The sequence below is a fragment of the Anser anser genome (genome assembly GCF_964211835.1).
Source record: "Anser anser genome assembly, chromosome: 12".
Classification (NCBI taxonomy): Eukaryota; Metazoa; Chordata; class Aves; order Anseriformes; family Anatidae; genus Anser; species Anser anser.
Window position 1 is genome coordinate 11,968,638 of NC_139733.1, and position 26,317 is coordinate 11,994,954.

The 26,317-nt window shown below is 45.4% G+C and overlaps 1 protein-coding gene across 1 annotated transcript in view; it reads right to left on the reverse strand.

Moving 5' to 3' along the window:
- The window catches only part of LOC310880091 (uncharacterized protein), a 155,981-nt gene that overhangs the window by 57,419 nt on the left and 72,245 nt on the right, over nt 1-26,317 (reverse strand). Inside the window, exons 17-22 of the mRNA XM_083795398.1 lie at nt 25,864-26,085; nt 24,110-24,346; nt 16,483-17,833; nt 6,186-6,974; nt 1,192-1,444; nt 664-740 (exon numbers count right to left, since the gene is read on the reverse strand). The gene's annotated coding sequence lies outside the window, so the exon portion shown is untranslated. The remainder of the gene's footprint in view (nt 1-663; nt 741-1,191; nt 1,445-6,185; nt 6,975-16,482; nt 17,834-24,109; nt 24,347-25,863; nt 26,086-26,317) is intronic.

Sequence of the window (26,317 nt, forward strand, 5' to 3'; positions counted from 1 at the left end):
TGTAGGGGGGTCGCTGCTGTCCCCAGAGCTCAGTGGGGACAGGCCAGCCTCCCGCAGCACTGTGTGCCCCAGGGTGGGCACAGGGCAAGGCAGTTACCCAGGGAGAAATGGGGTCAGCTAACCTAGAATGAGTAAAAGCCGTCAGATTTCAGGTCGCAATGTGCTGGCTGCCCCCTGACCCTGCTTAGAGCCTGCCTGTGTGTGTCGAGTGCCCCTATTAACCCCCAGCAGCTAACGGAGATAGGGGAGGCATCCCGCTCGCCCCCCCAGCCCAAGCAGGAGCTGAGCAAAGGGGTCACTTAGCACCCATGCAAGTAGGACAGGATGAATTATTTGCTACAGAAGCATCTCTGGCCATTTTCTTCCTCCCCTGTTGGAGAACAAATCCCGAATAGGTCACAGGTTGTATGAATTCTTTGCTCAACAAAACACAAACCAAAACAAAACCCAACATCAACAGCAAAACCCACGCACAACAACCTGAGTGACTTCTGCATGAACTTGTTTTGTAATTCGGCACTGAGGCTGATAAGAAGCGGCCGCTGTGTGTCGGCTGGAGGAGCACAACACCACGCTGCCCATCTCCGACAGGAAAAAATTTATGATCAGCTCTTCCCTCTGCTCCCACCTCCTCCCCACATCGAGAGATGGTGTAAAACTCACAGGTCTTAAAACAAAGTGTTGGGTGTTTGTCTCTGAGCGAGCACTTCAGAGCACTGGGGTCACACATGCATCCTTCTCTGCAAAACATTGGAAATGTTTTCTTTTGAAGGAAAGCTAACGGGCCTCCCGTTGCACGACTCCAGGAGCTGGGGCTTAGCAATGTACACTAGCACATGTCCCACACGAGCAATAATGCTTGCTGAGCCTACACGCACGGAAAGAGGGAGCTGGAGAGAATTAATTTAAAAATTAGAACGGGAGCTATTGGGTAACATTTTTCAGAGCAGTTTTAGTGGAGAACACAGGCCTCTGAGCTCAAGTGGCCTCACCTGTGCGAACACAGCCCAACAGGCTGTCATAGCAGCAGTTTCTGTTCCCAGATCCCATCCTTGCCCATGCCCCTGCCTCCAAGAGCCCCCAAACACCTCTCCCAAGCCAGGCGGCACCTGGGGAAGCAGAGCTGGCCGTGGCAGCAACGGGGCTCCCTCAGACCCAGTGTCTCTCATCTGTTGGCATGGTGGTACTCACCCAGGGTTGGCACTGAGAGAAGATCCAGCAGGATGGCCAAAAGCCTCTTTGTCCTTGTGTTCTCCATGGATGCAGGACAATGCCCCGGGGAACCCTTTGGGCTTGTTCTCCACAGGGGATGGCTCTATCGCTTGGGCCAAGGATAGCCCCCAGCAAAGTCACCCCCCAGCAGGGTCCCAGAGCAGGAACAATGGTAGAAAAGAGCTGAGATGGGAAGAACCCGAAAACAGGAGGAGAGAAGGCACTGGAGAACCTGGATTAAAAATAAAACAAACACAAAACCAAGTGACACAAAAGGAAAAACTCAAATAATGCAAGCAGCAGAGGGAGGAAAGCTCTTTGGAACAGGAAGGGTTTGTGGGAGAGACAGGCAAGGGACAAAACCACACAAAATGGGGCAATCCTTCTGGATAGCATAAGCATCAGGTGCATAAACACCCAGATTCAGCCCCTTGAGAGCTAGGTAGGACAGGGGAGTTGAACAGCAGATTGACGGAGCTAAGAAAAAAAGCCTCTGGAAGGAAAAGTCTCTTAAAAACAACCTGGGACATGGAGATGAAACAGCACAATGCGAGGGACTTGTGTACTGTAGCCTCCCTTGGCACGACCAGGCAGTACAATTGCTACCGTCCCCAGTGGAGCAGGGGCCTAGTCCCACATCAGCTCCTGGGGAGGCACGAGTGGTGGGGAGAAGGACATGAGCACAGCAAAGGGCTAAACCAAGCAGCTCCGAAGGAACCAAACCCCCATCTCCTGCCTCCACCATGCCTCGCCTCCCCCTCTCCTTTCTTTGCAGTGCAGCTCCAGTGAGAGGAGGGACAAAAATGGGGAAGCGGTGAAGATTTGTTTAAAATTAGTGAATTTTGTTAAACAAAGCCTTTTCCTATTCAGTTGGCCTCTCACTACTACTTTTCTTCCTCCCCACCCCGCCCCCAAATTAAACAGCAAATTATACTTATCAAAGAAAAGAAGGTAAAGAGAAGTCTGAAAGGCTGTGAGAAACCTTTAATTATTAGTATAGTGGCATGAAAAGCTGTTGAGCCCCTTAGAAACGTACATGGCCAATTATCAAAAAATATAAGAGATGCAGAAAGAAAGGTTTGTCTAATAAGTATGAATCGCGGGGCCATTTAGAACATCAGTGTTAAAGCATTAGAGTTAAATGGAAAAGTAAAAAGGGGCTGATGGTTTTAACTATTTCACAGGAGGACAAGAGGTTGATACTGATAAGACAAGCAGTATAGTGAAGTTAATTATCTGCGGCCCTTGGTGTACAAAGCTTTTTGAGCTGGTGATTAATAGAGATAAACCATTCAAACTCCACATTTCTAAGGTGAATGAAGATGGCAGAGGAACCGCACAGCCCCAGCATACTAACTAACCCGGCAGCGGCGGGCGCTGGGTGGCTGCATGGCACCCCGCCTGCGGCGGGGCAGGGGTGGTTGGGAGGTACGGAGAGGGTTGACCAGATGTCCCCAGCACCTCTGGGTCTTCGCTTTGGTGGAGATGTTTGGGGCAGCTTCTCCTTAATTAGCAAAAAAAGGTCTTTGTGAAATGTTCCGGTGTTCTCTCTCAGAGTGAAGCGACCTGGGGGAGGTAATACACGCAAAGATTTTACACAGTGCTGATCAGTGCTTACGTGAAATCCTTGTTATGCTGCGTTAGCTGCTGGCTGCAGGCCTGCTTGCTGCTAGGTACGTGCAGAGAACCTCTCCTTTAGCTTCTATCCCACCACTCAGCCCAGCTAGAGGCTCTGCTCCCTCCCTGGACCAGTGGTCACTGGAGGAGATGGGTGGTGAGGGGTTAAAAGTGCTCGAAGAAGGCCCGCGTCCTAGGCATGAATTTTGTTTTATAATCACAGAGTACCTGCACAGATGATGGGAATAAATTAAGTGGTCTGGTGCTTCTGTGGAAGCTGGGAAACAAAGATGTGAAAGCAGAAGGATTGACTCAGCCCTTCATCTTTCTGAGGCAGACAAATCAGGCTCCACGAGGTTTATCATGCTCGAGTCTGGCAGATAAGACCTAAAAAATGGAGAGCCTGGATGGAAAATCAAGAGGGACAGATCCTGATCTTACAAGATTTTCAGACAGATCTCCAGACCAAAGCAATTCAGACGCGCTCCCATGACAGTCCTGGCCTCCATGCTCTGTGATTTCGGTCAGACATTTCTCCAAACCTCCTGGAACTGAAGAATTCCCTGGTGATATCTGATGCTTCCTGCTGGCCCCCCCAATGCTGCAAATGCTGGGTGTCTTCCTCCGATGTTTCTGTCTGAAGCCCAACTAGAACAATGAAGTTCAGAGACAGCAGTGAAAACTAATCAAAAAATGGTCTCTGTTCCTGAGCTCCACGAACGACTCAGTGCTTAGGTTTCTGGTTCAATTTGAATTCTAGGATGACTTTGGGGTTGGCTGTTATTTTCTCCAAAGTAGTTCCCTTGTCCTTGATAAGTTTGGAAAGGCATCTAAACTTCAGCATCTGCAAACAAAAGAATCTTATATTTTTGGCCAAACTAAATTGAATAAATTTTGTGTTTGTTAATTGCATCCAGGCCAACCTAGCGCAGGGCCAAGTTTCAGCCCAGTGGGATTTGCACATGGCCTGGATACAAGCTATTGTAAATGGGGTTCCCTGAAGGAAAAGCTGACAGATGGTGATTCTAAAAATGTTTGTCAGAGCCAGCCTTTGTGACACATAAAACCCATAGCCAAGGGGGTCCCTGAGTTTGGGAGATGGTTCTGAACTATGTGTAAGGCCAGGGAAGTTTGTTGGTGCTGGAGAAATTTTACTGGGTTCCTCTCATTGTCAGCCAAACCCATTTCTGCTAAACCCTCTCTCTCTGAGTTCTGGTTATTTGGATGAAATGAAAACTGGATCAGTGCTGCACCTGGTTTTCCAAATGCACACGCCAAAACCACTCTGATTTCCGTGTTATGAAGTGGGACCAAAGATGAACATAGTTCATTGGAGCTGTGTGGAAATGCTTCTCAGCCAGTCCCACAAACACAGTTACAATATGACTCGCGCTTCAGCATTTTGGTGATGGCATCAACACCAAAACACATTAGCCAACCTCCCTGTTAGTACCACTTTTCTTCTAACTCAATAGCTGCATTCAAAGCCTGGACTGGGAAAGGTCTCGTGATACAGCACACCTAAGTGGTAGGCAAGGAACAATTTCTCCTTGCCATTCTTTGACCAAGCACTGCGGACCCAAATATTTCCAAAGCATGGAAGATAAGATCCAGAAACAAATTCCCAACCCGGTCCCATTCACAACAGCATCATCCCAAGACAGCGACAGGTTCCCCAAGGGGCTCTGCAGCAAGCATCAAGCTTTGCAAGGCAGATTCAGCCTCAGAAACAACAGGTCTCTCCCTTCCTTGCTCATCCTAGTCAGTGTCAAGTTTCAGCCGTTGTTGAGCAAATGGGTGTAAGCAGCTTGATGCAAGGCATCAAGGGAGAACGATTAGAAGAGGATGATGCCCCAGGAGTCACCTCTGCCTGATAACTCCCTGGAGGAAGGCTGGAGCATACCTGGTGCAGGTCCAAGGCACACCAGTGCCCAGCTGTGCAACCGCCCAGTCACCTGGGGGAGCGGGAGCCGGCTCCAGGAAGGCAACACTGGCTCCAGGAGAGGTTACAGGGCCCTCATAATCAAGTTCAAATTACACATCACACACATGCTCCCATGAGCAGACTCCAGACACCAGCTGGTTATTTTCAGATAGGAAAAGCCTTTTCTAACCAGCACAGGTGGTGAGGTTGATGTCCCCAGAGCACCAGGAGCCCACAGCCATCCCTTGAGGCTCATGTACTGTGAAGCACCGAAACAAACCTCTGAGCATCATCCACGACCTCCTTTCCCTCTGGGGAACCAGTGTGTTGTACCACAGCAGAGGGGATAGCGTGGAGCTCTCCTGACACCCTCGCAGGGGACGTGCAGAGCCCCGATGCCACTCGGTGGCACATTGTGCCCCACCGCACCCATCGGCCATAGCTGTTCTCCACTGAACGTCGGATCCATGTGTGGCCATGCTGGCTCGGAAATTTTGAGGAAAGAAAATAGCATCTTGGGAGACTGCTGGAGTTTCCTACTCAGCAGAGTGGAGAGCAGCTTTCTAAATAAACAGCTTTTCTACATCACTCTCCTCACCACTATTGCTCTAACCAAACCACTAGACAAGTCCAGACACCCTGTTAGCTCCATCAACTACTGGACAAATCGTTTGGATCAAATTATTTATTTAATGAATTTGCTTTTACCCTGCAAACAGCCAATAAGAAGTGTGCAATGGTTTGGATACACTTTTTTTTTTTCTTTTAAATTTTCTGCAACTAATTTTTGTTACTGGCATCACTCATTGCAGCATTTGTCATCTGAAAACTGGAAATTAAATCCTTCATCTGAGCATTTGTCATCTGAAAACTGGAAATAAAATCCTTCATCTGAGTGAAATTACCTGTCCTGGGATTGCTTACACACACTTAGTTGGTCAAAATTTTAGAGAAATACACTAAAAAGAGATTAAAACCGACCCCTACCCCTTAACGTTTTCTACCATTAGCCTATTGTATCTGTTGCCACCCGTGTTCCTATGTGTGTGTGTATATATATATATGTACACACATAATTTTGTGCATGTACCAGAATATTCATGGAAAGTCGGCACAAAGAAGAAACAGGCAAAGCAAACACATTCACTGTAACTTTATGTTAGATAACTATTTTATAACAAGGCATGTTCCTCCTATTACATATTCATAATTGTAGGTGGATAATTCAAGAAATAAGAACTTACCTAAATGATACCCTCTACAGGCATAAATAAGCAAAGCTAAGAAAATATTTCAACCAATAACATAAACATATTTAGGGGGAAAAACAAAACAAAAGAAATCATGAGAAATGGGCCATTCAAATCCTTAACTTCAAAGAAGAGACCACATTAAACAAGAAAACCAATCTTTCCATCTCATGGGAACTCACCTTTTTGAACTCTGATGGAACACAAGGCTCCACACAGTCCTTCAGCTCTTGCCATCTTGCAAAAGAGCATATTTCCCCCAAATCAGTGTGAATTCATTGGGAGAAGGAGGGTGTTTCTCCAAAAAAAAAAAATCAAATAGGCAGATTTTCTTCTAGAAGCTCATTTTGTTTAAACTCCTTTCTGCACAAGACATCTATTTTGGAGACTTTTACAAGGACCACTAGACATGCACAGCCCTGTGGCAATGCTCACTGCTGCGTTTGTGGCGCACACATTTGGGGGCTGCACAGGATCTGACCCTGCAAAAGAGAAGGACACCCACAAGTTCAAGGACAGGTACCTGGGCCAGAGCATTTTATCTGAAGCAAGAATAACTAAACACCGTGATTTTGTCAGAGCGGTAATGGAAAGGCATAGGGAAAGCCAAACAAAGTGTCCAGCAGAGCCATTCTGCCCCAAATACCAACAAGATTTTTATCAGGGATAACACAAGCCCTCCAAAAAAATCCAGTGTTGCAAGTTTGCTCCTATCTAGCTGACTGCCCGGTTATGCCTTGCGGGCAGGACACAGCTCCTGAGCAAACATTTACCTCAACTACCATTTTTGGTGGGCTTGACTTGGTCGCACTATTGCAAAGGTCATTTATTAGCTCTTCTCCCTGTATTTTTTCCTGTTCCAAGTCTTTGCTCTGTTATGGCCGATGGCACTCCCAAGGCAGCCATGAAAAACATCCCAATCACCTTGCGCTGCCCCATTATGGGAAGGTCTTGCTCCTCCACTGCCATATCTGGAGAGGAAATGATATAACACAGCAGTGACGTCTCTGCAAAGATAAAGCGTTACTCAAAGTAAAGTCAGGCTGCTTCATGTTTCTGCTATTTATCTCCCCTGCTAGCCATTTGTTAGGAATTTATGCATGGTCTTTAGTCACTGTTGACTCACCTTCTCTCAGTTGCCTTTAATCACTCTTCTTACAGCACAGGAAAGGTGAAGATCTACTCACAACCAGAGCAAAACTGGTTAGGAGAGCACACTGATTAGGAAAACACTGCTGGGCCATTGGGCACTTCTTCCTTCTGAAAGCTGTAGCTTGTGCATCCTCCTCAGTGGGACAGGACAGTCTTCATCCCCTCTCCCACCTCATTTTTCTAATGGCTTGTTACTGTTGTGCAACAGGGTGGCATTATAAAAAAGGGGCTTTCCTGTTTTTCAAAACAGGATAGTCCCTGTCCTGAAGTACTAACACAGCCTGGAGAAACCCTCCCTAGGCATGCTCGTGCTATAAAACCCCACTGGTTCAAAGGAACAACCCACACGCCCAAAGGGCAGGCTTTGAGCACCCTGGCTCGCATCAAGCACTGTGGCTGTCCAGCACCTTCCATGATGAAAGGCTTTTGGAGAACAAGTTGTAGATGTTTCTGGAAGTGCCAGGATTACGGAATGTTGTAAAATAGCAAGCAAAGGACACACAAAAAGCCCGCTCCATCACAAAGTCTCTGGTATGGACTTTTTTTTTTTTTTTTGAGTTGTATTTTACTGCAGCTACTGATGATAACTCATTACAAAGCCCTAATAAATTTGCTGAATGGCACTTTTTTTTTTTTTTTACATAGAAATCATGTAGCCATATGCTCAACTCCACTCCTTCTCACTCAGTAAAGTTAGGCACGTACTTGGCATTTCCAGACCCTGGGTTTGAATTCAGACATGACAAAATACAAGTGTGCATGCAACTGCACAAAAGGGTAAGTAGCTGGTAGGAAGAAGGAAGATGGACATCAAACGTATCACAGAATTGCTTGGCAAAAGCTGAGATGAATTTTTACATACAAAGAAAATGAAATCTTAGTCACAACTCACTGGGACATTTTATTAAACAGAATAAAGTTTAGAAATGGGAGAACTTTATAACAGCAACGTTTTTTCCCCCCTCTTTCCTTCTGACAGTGGCGGGCATGACCATTATTTTGCGCAGGTTATAAAACACAGATTGGGAAGATGTAGATCGCAGCGTGAATGGTTTTCAAGTTAATGGCGGGTTTCAAGTTATGATAGAGATTCACTTAGCTGCTATTTGGAAGAGATTTGATGGGATCACTTGAAACTGTAATGATGAACTCTTTGATTATTTCTGAAGTGCCTAAAGACAAATTATTTTTTGCTCTAGGTCTTCATTTTCTGTGATGACATTATGACGATCAGATTTCTCCCACTTCACAATACTGTCTGTTGCTAAAAACTGAAGCATCTTCTTGCTAAGAAGATATAATAAAGCTAATTTGGTTCCTGATATAACACCATGAGCTTGCACCGAGTCACACAAAATGGATGAATTTGATCATATCTGCATAGCATCCATAACTATTCCTTCTCTTACATGCACTCAAATACTATTTTAACTATATGTGTGCATACATATACACAAACATATGTATGTGTATAACATCTTCTTGCATGCCCAAACCAAGTAGGTGGCTGGCTGAATTCTAATAGGTTCTGCTTGCAAAGTTTTCCCATAAAATCCAACAATATATTTCAAAAACAAGAGACAAAAGGAGAGACAAAAGGGGGAGAGAGAGAGAGAGAGAGAGAGAAACCAGCACCGCTGAATGTATATGGAGCCTGGACTACTTCATTTCTGTGTGTTGAAACTAATTTGTTGCATTATGTTTCTATCTCTTGCATGTCCACATTGCCACAAGGTCTTATTTTTACAAAACAGACCCATCATTCTTTCCCACAGGATGAAAACACGGTTAAATACTTGCTGTAAAAAAACCATTATGTGATGTGCTAGCCAAATGATACACTAATACTCCGACGTAAGTGCTTTTTTGGCAACTACTCAAAGGAGCAAAAATCACATCGTTTTCAACCCCAGTGATGATAAGATTACACAAAAGAAAGCAAAATATACAAAATGGGTTGATGATAAATATTGTACAATAAATGGAGAATAAGCCGGTTTTCTTGCTGTCACACCCTTTGCAGTTTTCTGCAATTTTTCCATCACTTGAGGCAGCAACACCAATTATTTCCATCATATTGGGTGTCCCCTGAAAAAAACCTGACAAAAATAAGGATTTGAAAGATTCCTTTTCAGGAACTTCCTCCACCAACTATTTCCTCCTTTTCAAATGGGGCTTTCAGAAAGGAAGTGGTGGCCAGCAGTAACATTCCCCACGGGAGGGACCCATCTTCCCTTCACATGTGGAGAAGCAAGAATATCCTCTTATGAGGCAGAGCAGGAAAAGAAATCATCCTCTCATCGGCGGTGTATTCCAACCGGATAGGTGTCTGCTGTCCAAGATGGTACCTTCTGAGGAGTCATTTCCAATTGGCTTCAAGCCCCACACTTCAGACAGACAGTGTAAAGCCCATTGGATTATCCTCTACCCTACTTATTTCAGTTGGAAACAAATCAAGACGCGAACAGAAAAAATAGCTACCCTTAATCTTCACCCAGATCCTCCACTGCAGCGGAAAAATTTCCTTACATCCTCGGCGAGGTGCTCAAATATTTCCCTCTGTTGCTAGTGGGCACAGGGGTGGTGGAAATGCTTCTTGCAGCCTTTCACCTTTTTTTCCCTGCAGTTTGCAAACCCTATTTCCTGCTGTGTGCATATTGCCTTGCTCCTTGCAAACGCTTGCTAGGAAGGTGGAAGGAACCATCCCGAAGGTGGCTGAGAGCCGGGGCTGCCCAGGGAGCCAGACGAAAAGCAGGCGCTCGCTGGCAGCCCTGCAGCGGCGTCCCTTGAGCACAGATGTTTGCAAGGGGGGGCACGGAGAGGGGCACCATGCCGGAGGTGTGATACCGCCCTGCACGTTTGCAAACAGCATTTAGCGGAAGTCGGATGACTATTTATCGCTTTCAAAGGGAGACGAGATCGGCTGTTAGTGCTCGCAGGATCAAATGGGTAAATTAGAGGCAGAAAAGATCGCCATTCAGGCTAATGGGATTTACACTCTCAAATCAAGTTACATGGATGCATTATATGGAGTTCACATTGAGGGGAGCCAATTACCCCATTAGCACTAATAGGAATTACACTAAGGCATCATGTGAGAAGACACATGCAAAAAGATCGCAGCTTTCCCTTGCTTATTAGGGATTGTTTTGCTGAAACAAGGCAATAACTGATGGAAGTGGATGTTCAGTCTTGGCTTCATCCAGCCACTTCATTCATAAAGCCATGGAGGGACCTTTCTCCCAAAGAGCTGCTACAAGGGCTCAGCTCTTCCAAACCAATCGCAGCCTCTTTTACGCAAACAAATACAGAAACCCAGGAAGGCCTTCTGCTGCTAAGAAAGCCATGGTAGGAGACATGCCTTTTATCTGCAGTTCCTTCTGCCTCTCAGAAGCTGCATGCTGGCGTTGTCTCTGGTTGCTGTTGTTTATCACCATCCCTTCACTGGCAAGTGCCCAGTGGAGCCATTTATTCCCTGTGCAGTGCACAGAGGCATCTCGAACAGATACCTGTAACTCCAGTGATGCTTCTTTAATGAAGAAAAGGCAGCAAAATTAAATGCAAGTGGCATATTACCACACTTGTTTTAAATTGATATTTAATTAAAAAGTTAATTATTAATTAAGTTTATCAATTGCACATCAGTTGTTCAATAGAAAGGGGCTCATTCATTTAATTATCTGCGTGCAACCGATAGTATATGCTTTTTAGCCAGGCAAGGTTATCTCTGCATCTCTTCTAATTTAGATCAGTTTAGCTTCTAATCTATCGAGAGTGCTTCCTTTTGCGAGCTTTTGATTTGATCTATAAATGTTTACTTACAGAACTGTTAGGTATTAGAAGCTGATCAAATAAAGGGAAGAGCTGCTCGGAGCTGCATTACGCTCACCAAAGGGCGCCGGTTGCGCTCGCTTGCAAAGAGCTTCTCGGGGTTTTCTTTAACAATGCGCCTGCCGTAAAAGTTTCAAAAAAGATAAACATCCACCCCGAAAGTATGTTAATAGCCCAAACAATGGGGAATCTTCAAAGGGCGAGAGGGGCCGGAGAGCAGAACACAGCGGCAGCCGCCACCACCGCCGGGTGAGCCCCTCGCTGCTCGCGCCGCGGAGAAAAGAGGAGAGGACCCCGGGGATGGGCCGTGGCAGGGGTGCTGGGTCTGGCCCAGGGTGGTGGGGAGACGGTGCCCTTCCTGGGGGCCCCGTGATCAAAGAGTCAGCCTAAGGCTCCTGCTCTCCTTTCCCCCTTCGCACGGTTCCTAGGTGCAAATCAACAGCTATTTATGGAGGGCGTTTGGATGCCACGTAGTAAGCCGTGCAGTAAACACCTCCGGTGCTTGGATGGTATAACGGACAGAAATGTCCTGCAGAGGCTGCGACTCCAACGGTACATTATAATAAACTACTTTGTATTTGTTTTAACTGCAAATCAGGGTCCTGTTCAGTTTCTATTAAAAGTAGTGCTCAGTACATATATTTAAGAAGCTAAAGGGTCCTGGCACATCAGCATGTTATCAGGGACCAGTCCTCCTAGTGCCCAGGATGCTGAAATCAGTGAAGTTAAAAAACAGGGAGTACCCAGACCTTGGAGCATTATAGCAGGCTATACATAGGCACTACACAATTATAAACAACCACCCACCCAGCCGCTGGGGCTACAGCACCCCAGAATGGACTGCAGCACTTGCATCTCCCTAAATATTTCTAAATATTTCTCATATCCATTGCACGATAGAAGCCTGTCACAGGCAGCCACCACAACACACTCCCTGCCCCAGGACTCCACAGTCTAACACAGATCACGAACACAAGACAAAAAAATATAACAGACCACAGAGGGTAAGGTGAGGAAAAGGTGGGAGAAAAAGATGCTACAGAGCACTGATGGACTGCCTTGAGGGGGCAATGCTGAAGCAGATGTGTCCTTTCAGAGCTTAGTTAATCAAGAAAAGGAAATGTATCACAACAAGTAAATAGCTACAGCACAGAGGTTCATATAATTCAGGTGAATACCCAGAGTCTGCAGCTTGTATTTGATCTGAAGACAACAAGCCCAAGGCTGTCTCCCATCTCCTGAATGAAAAGCACTAAGGGGAGAGGGCTTTTAAAAGGAAGGTAATTTACAATGCAATATTGCCGGGGGTGGTGGTGGTGGTGTGTTTGTACAACTGGAAAGAGGATAAAAGAAATCTCCATGAATAGTAACTGTATGTTTATAGATGGGTGCTTCGTTGCCAACTCTGCATGCAATGTGCATTCATCTTCACCAGATATTCAAGTGGCAGGACTTTTTCAAGCAACAATGTTTATAGAAAATGACTGTTTTGAAGCTTTACACACTAGAATTTGAGGAAACTTAAAATTTACATTTACAAACATCATCAGTCACTCTATCTGACAAATCAGAACAGAGGAATCTGGCTTAACTGCTATAGATGTGCAGCAAACAGCAGTCGGTTTCTCCAGAGATTTGCTACATCAGTTAAAATGAAAAATTCATCATGCATCTACTCCTAGATACTCTGAGAGAAGCCAAACATATCAAAGCACTCACTCGCGAGGAATTATTTACACCAGCCCTCCTTCTTGACTAGAGGACAAAACTGGAAAGTTTCCTCTCTGTTGTATCACCTCATCCAACGTGGCAGCAAGCCAGGGGACACTCCTTTCCTTCAGTAATGGGACTAAAGAGGAGATAAAGAAGAGCTTCCACATGGACATAAGTTATCAATGAAGATGACACATAAGCAAGCAGCCCTGAGAGATGGGGAACAAAAAGCCAGTTTGTTTGTTTTTCAAGGTGCCACTGCACAATGAGATGGTTGATAAAGTGAGAGTTTTGACTGGAGTTTTTCCACAGCTAGGGGAGATCAGAAAGCCCTTTGCGTCCCCTTGACCCAGCCTCCACTGAGGATCTTCCTCTGCTGTTTGGTAAGGAATGAATTAACACTACAAACTTTTTGTAATAGAGGTGCTAATTCAGTCTGTCATCCCCGTTCAACCATCTACTCTCATAAAACCTGTAAGCATTTTGTATCTCCGTGCTCTCTAGACTTTGTGGCCAAGTGCCATTGAAAAAGTTACTTGCGGAAGGATTCAGAGAGATGCTGGGCTGATGTAGGACCTCACACCATTTGTCTTTTGATTTTTCTGTTGAAAAAAACCACAACACCTAAGGTAATTTAAATAATTTCTGCATGAATCAAGCAGTGGGGTGTCAGGGATGAGATTATTTCTTTATAAGGTACAAGACAGCTACCACCCCCTTCCTTCCATCCGCAGTGCATGTAAACATTTATTTAAAAGAGCTGTGTTCCTCTAATCTTATGGCCCAAGAGGGTCAACACTTGCCTCGCAGAGCATTACCTCTGGGTTCCTGCCCCAAAGGTTGAACCTCTCCATCTGTCAGCAAGCAGTAAGCAAGCCAATCAATCAATCAAGGACTGGACCTTCCACGCAACACTTTGATTAAACCCTTGGCTTCCAAGCTGAATCTTCTGTGCCCATCTGTAGTCCCGGGCTCCCCTGGCAAATAAACGCAGAAATGCCGCTGGGGAAAGCATGTTTGTGTGAGATTTCCAACCCAGTTTTGCAGACTCAGATGTTAGGCAGTTTAGATAAGAGGATGATTAGAGGTCTAAGCCTTAGGTTTGAAATACCCAGACATCCTGGAACCACTGGTGCAAACCCCAGCACGGCTGACTCAGCCCTCCAACCTCCTGATGAAGATAAAGTGAGCTCCATGCAGAAGTGTGACTTGTGAATCTCCACCAGCAAGACCTCACTGGAGCTGAGATAACGATGGTGGTGCCTACAGCACAGAAGAGGATTCGTTATGCAGCGGAGGCGTAGCGTTTCGAGTCTGTCCACACCATGGCTTCTGCTGCTCTTCTTCTCTCACTCTTGGGCTCTACCAGAAATGATTTATAGACCCTAAACTTTTCTAGAGTTTTGCTCCAGCATGCCAGGTGTGCGTGTACGGAGTCTTTCAGTGCTCCTGGCAAAACAGCAGCCCTTCTTATCTTTCTGTTGTGCTACATATTGACCACTTCAGAAGAGCATTGTATCAGTATAGCTTGTGACTCACTCTTACAGAAAAACTCTACAGAAGCATACGATGTTGTTTTTCTGTCAATTAGTTCTGTGATCCAATCATTTTTATTTTAAAAAATAAACCAGAGACCTAAATCTCTGGAATGCTCTTCACACTAACATTGGGTTTGCCAAGCACAACTACCCAAAAGTTATCAGCAAACAACTTTTAACAAATAATCCGAACTAATGGATTTAGCTTTTCTTTTCCCTTCTGTTACTGGACAATTAGCCAGCATGACACAAAATTCCTGCACGCATTTCCTCTTCTAAGTTATTCATAATATTTTCCTTTAATAATTCACAGAGTACTTGCAATGAAAACTTGCAATTTATTCTTTTGTGCTGCGTTCTAAAAATTAAGCCAAGTGATCAGGGGCTCCCATGAAACAAAGTTAAGAAAAACCACCCAAACTCTGTAACTGTCAAATATAGCATTGAGGACTGATTTCACAACTAAATGTATGGTTTGAAATGTACTTCAGAAAACTATGGAAACAGCAGAGCTAATTAAACTTTTGCTCCCACTAGTATGCATTATGACTCAAACATTCACATGGCAACAAACCCATACGGGACACATGTACTTGAATATTTTCAAGTGAAACTCCTCAAACGGACACTGGTACAAACCCAGTCCCACTTTGTCCGTCCTTGTCCCATATCAAGACCAACGGATTAATTAAATCACGCCAGGGCAGCAGATATTCAGTTCTATTACTCAGTCCAACACAAAAACAGCAGTAGGAAAATTATAACTCATCCTCTCTCATTCTCCTGTTCACACCATAGCCAACTGGATGATGACCCATTGGCACCTCCACCCCCAAAATGCTCTCCAGCAGAAGGGGGGAATGCTGTGCTCATTCACATTCTTTGAGCCAAAAGAAGTATCCCCAAACTGCTATCCACAAAATCCATGTAAGTAAATTAAAAACAAAGAAGACACTTGAAGAAATGGAAGTAAGTGTCCTGTTTTCCTTCCTGGACTTTGTGTTCCCATGGTTGAATTATCCTACATCTTAAAGGGTACAACTGTTACGCACATGCTGTGATGGAAATTTCTCCAGTTGGCTGCAGCCACAATGTCTGCAAGAAAATATCTATCCCTCTCTTTCTCTCAGATTTTTTGGAAGATCAGTAATACCGCTTCTACACATGGAGAAGCTTTTCCTTCAGTTGAAATAATGATTTGGTTGTTTCTCCCCCACCTGGATTTTTATTTTCACCAAATGAAACATGAACGTGGTACCTTTGAGATGTCCACCCTCCTGCCACTTTTCATTGAACCTTGCAGGTTGGCTCCAAAGTTATTGGGGGAAGAAGTGAGACCCACTTCTTTTGAGTTGAAGCTAAAAACGGCTACAGAAGCCATATATGCAGACAGAAAAACTAAATAACTTAATGGAAGCCTTAGATTTCCAAATAAAAGTGCCCACCTTCTGGTTTTTAATACCATGCAGCCAGTATTTTCATTCTGCTTTAGTCTGACTTAAATTGTAACTCCCTTGGGGCAGCATATTTGCCTTTCTATTTGCTTTTAAAAATGTCCTGCATGCCCAGCAGCTCCAAGTATAAAATAATCTCTAGTGCTGCAAGGAGAAAAGTCTCCACAAAGACGCGCCTGAATTTTGTAATGAAATTGTCTCCGTGTTGAGATGTCCTGGTGAACAAACATTTCCTCGACAGGGTTTCGCTAGGACAAATACTTGCTTTTTGTCATTTCATGTTTGAATACACATGGAGACTGCATCTGAGCTTTGGGTAAGCATTCACATCAGAAGCAGCTTTTTAAGTGCAACTCGCCTGCTCAGAGAACAGAAAGAGTGATTTTCTTGACCCATCCCAATTCGGCAATAAAATTCAAATGTGGCAAACCAGACCATCCAGGCTTTTATTTTTCCTTTCTTTCTTTCTTTTCTCCATTTCTCACCCCTCCCTTTTTTTCAAAGCAACAAACATTTTGTTGAATTGTTCTAAATAATGACAACATTTGAAACCACTTCAGTCTGTTTAAGATCTCAGGGGGAAAATTTGGTGAATAAATGACTTGGGATAAATCAAATCATTCTGTTCTAATAACTGTGTCTCTCACTCTCCTTATCTTGATTGCTGTCCCTACTTCTGCATGCCCCCATGCCTCCATGGCCAAATCCTGGGCATTGCCCCTGCCCTGCAGCCACCCTCTCCACCCCTGTCTCCAGTGTTTGTCCCAGCCCGGTGACAATCCCTGACCCACCTCCTCTCAATGAAGCTGTCAGGCTTCTCCTGCCTTGTCTTCTATTGCAACTCTTTTCTCCATTCGGTTCCCAGCCTCTGTCCACAGCCCCGCACACCCAGCTGCCAGACGTCTCCTCTCACCACCCTTTCCATCAAGGCCATTGCGCTTTGCACAGCTCTCTCCAGTGAGAAGCCTGGTTCCTTTCAGCTCTCCATTCCTCTTCTCCTCTAAAAAAAAAAAAAAAAAAGGCAATTTCTCACACAGGCACAACCACACCATCTAGACCAGTCTCTCTCTACACCTCACTGCAAACCCAACCCAGAGTCCACTTCTTCCTTTCCCTTCCCGTGCTCTTGGTTTGACACAGTAGCCATATAATTTACAGCAGTCCTTTCCGATGGCCTTTGGATGCTGTTAGCATGGGAAATGTGGCCCAGCATCGTGCTGCCTCTGTGCACCCGTGTCAGGGGTGTGTGGTGGGGTCTGAGGAGTCAGGAGAGGTCAACCCTTGGCTTGACCTCCTAAGCCCATCTGCCTCCACGCAAGCAAAGAGACAAGCTCTAAACGTGTATTATCTTTTCAGGACATTTGTTTCAGGAGCGAGTTGCGTTAAGCAAAGGTACGTCAATTGATAATAAACCTGCTCCACACTGTCATTTGTGGGTGATTTGAAGAAAAACAGACCATGTAATCAGGTCTAAGGGGTCCCTAATACCAGAGACGCTGGTGCTGTCAGCTATAGAAAATAATTAGAACGTTATCCCTGTGGCAAGGAGAATGTAAATACATCTAAAATACGACATAATGACATTCTCCTCTGTAAGCCAGGGGATCTGCTTCAAATAAAAGGGCCATTAACACAACAATTAAAGCCGAGGGGGCTGGTGAAGTAGGGAGCCGGCCTGGTGCAGGGCGAGGCGAGCGAGCGCCCAGCGTAAATCTTTCGCCATCCCAGCCAGGAATGTGACTATTAGCCCTCTCATGACCCGAGGGCTTCCCAATAATGCATCTGCTCTCTGTCAGGGCCAGGATTTCGTAACGTCCTCCAGCACAAGAGGAGGGCCAACTCCACAGTGCGGCGCCAAAGAGGGAGTCGGCGGGAGCAGGGTGGCTCCAGGCCGGACCTTGGACCCCGTTCAGCAAAGCACTTAGCGCACGCCGTAGGGACGCGGCTCGTCCCAGCGAGGGTGGCGGGGCTCTTGGCGTGCTTGGAGGTGAGCACGGGTGGGCTCTGCTGAATCAGGGCTGTCCTGGCTTACCAGGGGCTGGACCCGCTTTCAGCTTCAGCACTTCTCTATTCCCGTGGGGGTCACACCCCGTGGTGGTCCTGGTGGTGAGCGTCCTCATCGTGAAACGCCGGCTTGGGAACCTGCGAGACACAAGGCATGGAGAGCACTGCAGAAATTTGGGCAATTTAAAGGATATAACGTCCCGCTTTCCATGGTCCAGGCAGCAGAAGACAGATGCTTTGGACATGCTCCAGGCAACAGACATAATATTTCCTAGAAGCCCTGTAAGAAACTTACAGAAATGATGGACAAATGCTTGGAGAGAAGAGCAGGTTCAGTCTGAAGGAGGAGCAGGTGAAGATAAAAGCCCCAAACATATCAGGAACTTTGATTTGGGGCAAAGCACACCTAGAATGACCCTGTGGGTTCTGTTTCCATTTTTGACAGCTCTTATACAAAAGAAAAATATCACTGAGCTGGCAAAACCAGCTTCTGCAATTACACCAGGCTCAGATATAAGGTTTCTTAAAAGGAAGCTAAGAAGTTAGGTCACAAACACAGATTTTATTTGTTCCTTATATAGATAGAGGCCTCATCAGGGCTCAAAAGACATTTATTTATTTATTTAAAGTTTGGTGACTTTTTGTGGTAAATGTAAAGTTTTGTGTATCCAGTGGAAGTTTGTGAATGCCAGAAAACAGGAAATGAAACCGACCTGCTTGCACAGGAAAAGAACGGTGCCAAATTCAGCCCTTTGGAAAGATTTGTCAAAAGTCAGTTTTATTGCAGCAATCCCCCTTTTCAGTTCTACTCACCCTTTTCAGAGAAGGACATAGGAGACACTTCAAAACAAAAACAAAACCAAAAAACACCTCAAAATTTTACCTTTCAGTCACAATGCTTCAAAACACCAAGGTAACATACTTCCTGTACCCTGCTTTGGGCATACAAATATTAATCCCTGCTCCAATAGTAATTAAGTGTAATTAGTTGTAGGATATGCAGAAACTTTGCAAGCTATTTAAAGGTGACCTTTATATATTTTTTTTAAAGAAGACAACACATATCCTCTCAACCTTTATGAGTAAGAAAGATTGGAAAAATAACAACCACAGAGGTCACATTTCTCTTATGAAGTCATACAGTACGGTGAGATAATTTAAAACGGCATGCAGAGAAAATGTCTCCCTATGATACATTAATGACTTCTACAAAAGAAGCACTTATGTAAGAACCGAGGAGCTGGATAACTCGAGGTACTCTACTGAAGTCTGGGATGTGACTTCCAGAGTCACTAGTACCTCATGAAGCAAGGCTTAGCTCCGGTTGCAATGAAGTTCAGAAGATCAGACCCAAATTCAGGGCAAAGAAGAAAGGTCTTAAGCAGAGCCTGAGCTCTGCAGAACTCGTCCATGATCTCCTACTGACGGATGCAGGATCAACACCCCCCAGAGGACAGGCTTACACCTGATCTAAGAAAGAATTATTTATGTCGAGGTAGAGCAACCATTGCAGCATATCTGGGTATGGTGAGAATTATGTAAGCAAAAAAAAAAGCTACATGTCCAATATAGAATAATCTTTGAAGATTCTCGTTACAAGTAAACACAAGGATAATAACTAGTGGATAAGCTAATTAGTCATGCAAATCTGATGGATTTTCACTGCCTCCTTCCAGCCACTCACTACTTTAGAAGGCATTTCATTTTCTGAGTAGTGCACAGTTCGGCATCCAATTCATATTAGCTGGGCAAAAAGACAGTCCTTTAATCTTCCGACACTTTGGTCCTCAGTGTGAAGCACATGGAAGGTTTCCAACAGAGAAACAACAAGAGTGATAGTATAAAAGAAGATACTAGCAAAAACTCCCATGGAACAAAATGAGGTGGTGTTCTCTGGCAGATCTCATGCCTGAGCGTTGCGGACAGCAGTAACTTATAACCTGCGAACCCAAGGACAGCAACCAACGCATCTGTCTCTTTCAATTATGTGAGCTGCCTTATATATAATAGAGCTAGTAAAAACGATCTGAAATAAACAACATCAAGCCTTTACAACTAAGGTCATACTGGCCAAAAGGGTTGTGAGTGTTCCAGCTAGCTAGGAACAAGTTTCTAGACAGCTGGAGACATTTCGAGCAAGCATGGGCCAAATTAAACCGATGTGGGAAGCCAAAGTGAAACCAGTAAAAGCTTGCCTACTCAGATGACTTTTGTTTGAGCTGGCAGCTAAATTCAAACAAAATTCCTAGGATGATACTGCTTCAACTGCAACAGCAGTCACCTGAGTCATGTGATAAACACTTTGCTTTAAAATCTCAGCATGTCACTCCTGAGAGCACTTGCACATCAGATCCATGAGAAGTAAAGAGGGTAAAAAAAAGGGAAAATAAAAGCTTTTGTACAAACTCTGTGAACCAAGTCCCCTCTGTCTCTTTCCTTCCAGACATTTCTAAAAAAACAGCTCACTGGAACCACAAAGAACAACAACAACTGAGCAGCATTCTAATACGGGACATCCTGCCGGACCAGCCAGAGCCAAAAGAAAAAAGAAAGCCACAAAAGTCAGAACTCAAATTGGACGTACAAACCCAAACCCTTACATTTGGGGGCATTTTTTTCATTTAAACTAATCTAATCAATTGGTCACCATAACAGAGGGTTCAAGCAGCTAGCTTAGTTAGGTCCATCTGTGACAAACCTTGGAACCAAAGCCATGTGTTCAGATGCACGCACATTTGAAAATGTGAACAAAAGATCAACTATTGTGTCTTAAAATATCTACTGTTGACTTTGTGCATCACCACTAATAAGTATCATAGCACACTGTATAGTCGTAATATTGTTTGTGGCGCCTCCAATCAGATCCCTAGAAATACAGTTTACACATTTATTAAGTCCCAGGGACGGATTTCCTCTCATACTGACATACAAACCACGGGTGAAGGTTTATCAAGGGTCATTGCCTCGTGCTGATGACCCTGTCTTGGGAATGGATGCAGATTAGAGAGCACGAGAAATAGTATGAAACGATGTTAAGAGTGGAAAACTGTAAAACAAGACAGGAACCTGGGAACAGCGCACTTTTTTTTTCCAGGAAGTAGCAAATACCTGGAAAAGCATGAAGAAAAAAAAAATTAACCACTAAAAGACCACTTAAAAGTAGATCAGTGACAAAGCTTGCAAGCACAGTAATAACCCAGATATAATAACCCTTGCCTATGAGCTGCTATCCACTTTGCTTCCTTCCTACCAGCTGGGAATAAGATCTCGTGGCTCTGCCGAGCAGAGCAGGGGCACTACACGACACACCCCGCAGCACTGATCCCCCACGGCCCATCAGTCTGGGAAGAAAAAGCTGCAAGGACGACGCACAACTGAGCCCGGTCCCAGCACAGCATCAGATCACGGCTGGACTGTGACTCCCAGCACGGAGTCCAGCTTGGACCCAGGAGCTGGAAAATGCTCCTTGGCCCCTATTCAGCCTCTGGGACGTTTTCCAGAAATGAACCAGCTCCAGAGCCAAGGTCTGATAAAATGGAGCCTGGGACTGGACCAGGCTGTTTTTTTGGATGCGTAACCCCCAAAACCCAACAGTCAAGACACCACAAATCCAACACCGAGCTTGACAAGTTGGGTCACTGCAGGCATCAGGCATCCAGGCTCCACTTTTGGGTCTATCTCACATTCCAGTATGGTGCAACTCTCCCTTTTATGGTCATTTACCTAAAATAGGACCTACGCATGCTCCATTTTGCTAGCTCAGAGCCATCTCTGACTTTGCTCTACTCTTCACTACCACTGTCTTATTTAATTTTTCTTTGCAGCCACACAGAGATAAACTCAGTGAGTAAATGGCCAGGGGATGTTGAGGCTGCTGCAAGAACAAAACCAACCGCTGACTTTCTTTTTATCTAGTAAGGCAAAGGCTTAAATTCTCCTAAGAATAAACTGGCTTTTATTGCAAAAGAAAGAAAAATTCCTAGCAACAACAACAAAAGAGATAGATGTCCTGTGAGAATACAATGGAACTGGGGTAAATTACTCTAAAATAAGAAATCCAGGGTGAAGGGGAAACTCCCCAAAAGTGAACAAGTGCTCTTCACATTTTAAACAAGGGATGGATTTTTTTTTTTTAAACTTTTTTTTTCTTCCTTTCTTTCCAGCAGCTAGAAGTCCCATCTGGTTCCTGTTTCTATTCGTCTGATCTCCCAGAAACTTCTAAAAGCCATAAGCATCAGCCAAAAATTCCCCAGGCATGGACTCCTTTCCAAAATAGCCCACAAAACGGCATTTTTTAGGTGGGTTGGTTTGGAAGGAGCTGGGGGGGGGGGATGTTGATTTCTGTAACATTCCTAGGAATTTTCTCCCCTCTAGAATTTCTCCTCTGCCTGAAACCCCCTTCCACTTTCTGCAGGCATGCCAGCCAGCACAGGGACTACCCACTCCCATGCAGTGGGTTTCAGCTCTTCTGGTGGGAACTCAACGAGCTGCCGAGAGGTTTTTATCCCCAAGAAAGGCAAACGAACTTGCAGTGCACTCACAGATGAGGTCTCCTCCGCTGGGCTGTTGGGTTCCATCTGGAGGCTGCATAACGGGACATTTTCCTCAGTGAAGGCATGGTCAAGACAGGACTTTTGGAAATAATGACTTGGTGTAAATAAGACAGATAAGACAAAGAAGCTTGGATCACCTCTACTGTCACTACTCCATGGCAGGTGAAAGAACTTGAACGAAACACATCAATTTGTACCACAGACCCCGCAGAGAGGGTGGTGCAAGTGTCATTCCCATCAGGTCCCCAGCCTGGCCTGGAAGCAAAGGGTGTGAGCAAGTGGCACTGCAGGCTCTGATGGCCAGAGGGAACGATGGCTTTCCCTGCCTGGGCGCAGCTGGAAAGAGGTGAAGGCTGGTTAAGATAGGGACACTCACCTGATGTTCCCTCATGATGGTTTTGCTCCACAGACATTTGGCTGATCAATAACTACCCCTCCAAAATGCAGCCAGGGTGTCTAAATTCTGTACATTTAGGATCTGATTCAGGCAAGCTTTGATAAAGATGGTTAACTCTCCCTGACTTCAGCACATGCCTAAAAGCTTCCCTTCGCATAGCTAAGACCAAACAAAACCCTAAACAAAAGCAGCCCCATTTAATTCACTTTTTGGTTACACCCGTGATTCCTGCAAAGGTGCACAGACCTGTGATGGAGGCTCCAAGCACCCCAGTCTCCTCTGTCTTTGAATCCTTATAAACCTTCTCTGGATCTAAGCAAACAACATAAAAGTGCAATCTTTCAGGCAGTGAATAGGAGACACAGGGAGAGCAGGACGGCTCCAGAGATGAGAGATGGACTGCAGAGATTTACCCCACCACCACCCCCAGAAGAAAGCGGTCCAGGTCACCAATGACTAAAGGTTGCTACTTTTAGACAGCTGAATTAATGAGATTAATTTAACCTCACAAAAGAGCCCAGCTGCCAGGCTGTACCCATCCAGCATTTGTAGTAGAGCAACAGAATAATCTAAAAGGTCACAGTCTTATCTCCACATCCTCCACTCGCATGTGTTACTTGCATGGCTATTGAAAAAAATAAAATAAAAAATAGAGGCATAACCGAGAGCAGGCTCTAGGGCTCCGTGGCACAGCTCTGTGACACAATGTAATACCATGCACAGTTCAGCAAATTAGCTTGGGAAGCATCCCCAGAAAGAGACCGGTGATGTCCGTGTGGTGATAGGAGGGTTACCTGCCTTCCTCAGCGAGGCTATTTCAGTTAGCTCAGGTATCTTTATATGTTGTACCACCTTGGCAGATGCTGTCTGGCGCAGTCTGCTTTGCTGGTGGACTCCATTTAGATACCAAAGCCTGAACACAGTCCAAAATCACTGCTTGGGTAAGCCTGCCTGGCCAAAGTTCAAGTGCGCTAGCCAGAGACTTACTTTCTGCTGCCAAACACATCTGCTCAACAAGCCTTTGGGTCTTCCTACAATGTAGTCCAGTGTGAGAAGAAACCAGTGGATTTCTCTGACCCTGCTGGCAGAACTGGAGCATGTCAGAGATTACCAAGAGGTCCTGACATCCCCTTATCCCTTCCCAGCCACAAAGCAGGTGAGCTTGACCTAGCAGGGTATTTGTACCAAAGACCAATTGGCATTTCTAGTCAATGCACAGCCCGAGATGCTGCTATGAACATCTCTCAAACCCTCAGAGCAATTAAATGCTTCATCAATAAAAAATAAACACACTTCATTTTCTATTTATAAAAGAATCTCTCCCTCCCCCCCCCCCAATGTTTTATTTTAGCAAGTGCACTCAACCATGTTCTCAATCTGCACTTCATTTCCTGCTATTCAGCTTTCTGTGGTTCACAGACAAAAATACCTGGGGAAAAAAAAAAAAAAAAAAAGGCACAATACCAGATCCCAGGGGGCTCTGATTTAATGCAGGAAATAAATGTGGCACGCTGTATAACAGGAGCCCATGCCCAGGCTGGGAGCAGGAGGCACAAGGGACGGGGCAGAGTGCGTAGGTTCAGAGGTGGTGGTGCAAAGAGCTTCCTGTGTCTTCTCCAGCCAAGATGGTGGTGAGCAATTCTGTCTCCATCATTTGTCCTCGATTCTTTCAGGAGCAGCAGAGAAAGCAAGGTGTTCCTTCTGTGGGAGGAAGAGCAGTGCACAAGGCAAACCTTCAGCCCCAAAGCAAGAGCAAGACCTTCAGTCCCTGTTCCTGCCAGCCCAGGGCTTTTTACCAATGCAGGAATGCATTTCTGCAGCCGTTCCCATCCACACGGATCCCATCTGCACCCAGTCTTCTACAACCGTGGCTGGCATAATACATGAAAGCAGGCACAACCTGGCAGCAGGTCACAAGAGGATTTATGGACCAAGATGTACAGGGTGTCCCCAGGGACCCAGGAGGATGTGGCTATTCCCCTTGCAAACTGGGCAGAAGGATGGGGTTGAGAAGAGGGGTAAAAAAGAAGTTTTTGTGGTTTTGGAGATGAAATCCTCCCCACCTGCTGCAGCATGCCCTCTCTTCACATTACATTTGCTTCTGGTGCTGCCTCCTGACAGAACACAGATGAGCTGAGGCTGGAAAAGAATCCACCAAAAGAGACCTGGCAGACCCACCTCCACCACTGCAGCGGCCAGGGCAGCCAAGGGAGAGCAAGCGAGGCTGGAGACAGAGCCACGGCAATCCCCGTCCCACCCTGGCTGCCCCACTGGTGGCTGCAACGATGGAAACCACAGCAGGGAGCTCACTCGCACATTTTTACTATGTCCCTTCACCCCAAGCGATGTGAAACAAGACACTAAATAGGTGACACAGCCTTAGAAACATCAAGCTTTGTCTGTGCTCCAGCTTCCTCTGCTGTTATCCCCAGCGGAGAATTACAGCTATTGGGTTTGTTGGGGTTGGTTTAGCAAAGGGGAAGGAGGGAGACAGAGCCAGGCTGGAGAGGGAAAAGACAGAGAGAGAAAGAAAGAAAAGTCCAGGGAAGGAGTGGGCTGGGGGCTAAATACAAGTGTTAGGGAACAGAGCAGAGTTTGTAAGCAAAGAGATGGGAAGGCAGAGAGGGAGAGCCAAGGATAAATTGTTTTGATGAGTGCTCCAACCCTGAAATAAATATAACCACCCAAGGGGGCTGTGTGACTCAGTCTGACATTTTGGCTATTTTTTTTCATGCCACCAGATGTAATCAATTTAGCTGGGGGGTGGGAGGGAAGCACACATTTTTATTGCATTCTAATGTCCACAAAAAAAAAAAAAGAGACTTGTTTTGTTTTGTTTTCTGCTCGTAGTATATGGCACTTCATGCAAAACCAAGCAACAGCAGAACTTCCACCTGCCCTTCGCCATCACAGAAATAAGAGTTCTGGGGGCTGGGGGCAGATGGGTCTGGTCTGTCCAGCGGTAGCCAGAGCACTCCCCTCACCTCCTCCGCAGCGGGGAGAAAATCTCCGAGCCAGAGGAGGACGTAAAGGATTGCTGTGCGACTGTGTTCGCGTTCGCTTCAACATGCACGAGGGAACAAATATGGCCAATAACGTCCTAAGATATTGTCGTGCTGAAATTCTTTGTTTACCAAGAAACGACATGTTGAAAGCCCTTGGCATTTATGAAGCAGATGATTTCTATTCATTTATTTGAAGCATTTTGCAGTACTTACCCAGACGCTTGGAGCGATTATCTTGCCAGATCTCATGTGGAGGACTGGGTCAGATGGGCGAGCTCCAGCACAGCTCCCAGCCTCCTAGAGAAAGCAGTGTGGTACTTGGGTAGGTGTTGCTCACCCGTCCTATATACCAAGGCGAGGGAGAGGGCTCATCCAGCTTGTTGCTTTCAGTAGTAGGTTCAATTGGGCATACAATCCTTCAACTCTTGTCCAAACCTGTGGGGAAACATTTATGCACACTGTTAAACTGCTCCTGCATTCCACCCAGAGGCTGATGCTGTTCTGTGGTAGGTGAATAATTCTTATACTTACTCTCTGAAAAATATTTTGGACTCTGGAGAGTTCTTGCTCAGGCAGACTCCTCCTGAATTAATAACAGCTTTGCCTGAGCAACAGTTAAGAAATTAGAAGAAAGTGCCATGGAAATCAGTTTTTTTTTTTTTTTTTC